Here is a 365-nt window from a genome sequence, read left to right as displayed (position 1 = left end):
TTCTTTTTAAAACTCCTCATACAGTCCAGGAGCGTGCAGGTTTTCCTGGTCTTATTTTCTTCCACTGTTTCCATTTTATTACAGCTTTAAAACTGTTGACCATCTGCTTTTTTGCATTGTTCTTTTCTTTTTATCAAGGTCTTTTATTTTCAGATGTTTTGTGTTTTAAATGGGGCTATCAAAAATCACGCATGGAGGAAGTCTGATGGTCATCTGCTTCAGTTCATCTCTGCTTTGTTGTGACTGGGTCACGTGGTTTAGAAGCTTTTGAAAATTACATATTTTTTCTCTTTTTTTTCTTTATCAAATTCATTAAAATATGAAGCAACCCAAAAGATTTGGCACCCTGTATAAAACCAAAAATG

Source organism: Melanotaenia boesemani, chromosome 15 (assembly GCF_017639745.1).
Source record: "Melanotaenia boesemani isolate fMelBoe1 chromosome 15, fMelBoe1.pri, whole genome shotgun sequence".
NCBI classification, from domain to species: Eukaryota; Metazoa; Chordata; class Actinopteri; order Atheriniformes; family Melanotaeniidae; genus Melanotaenia; species Melanotaenia boesemani.
The sequence above is the reverse complement of the archived record's forward strand: the minus strand, read 5'-3'. Positions refer to the sequence as shown.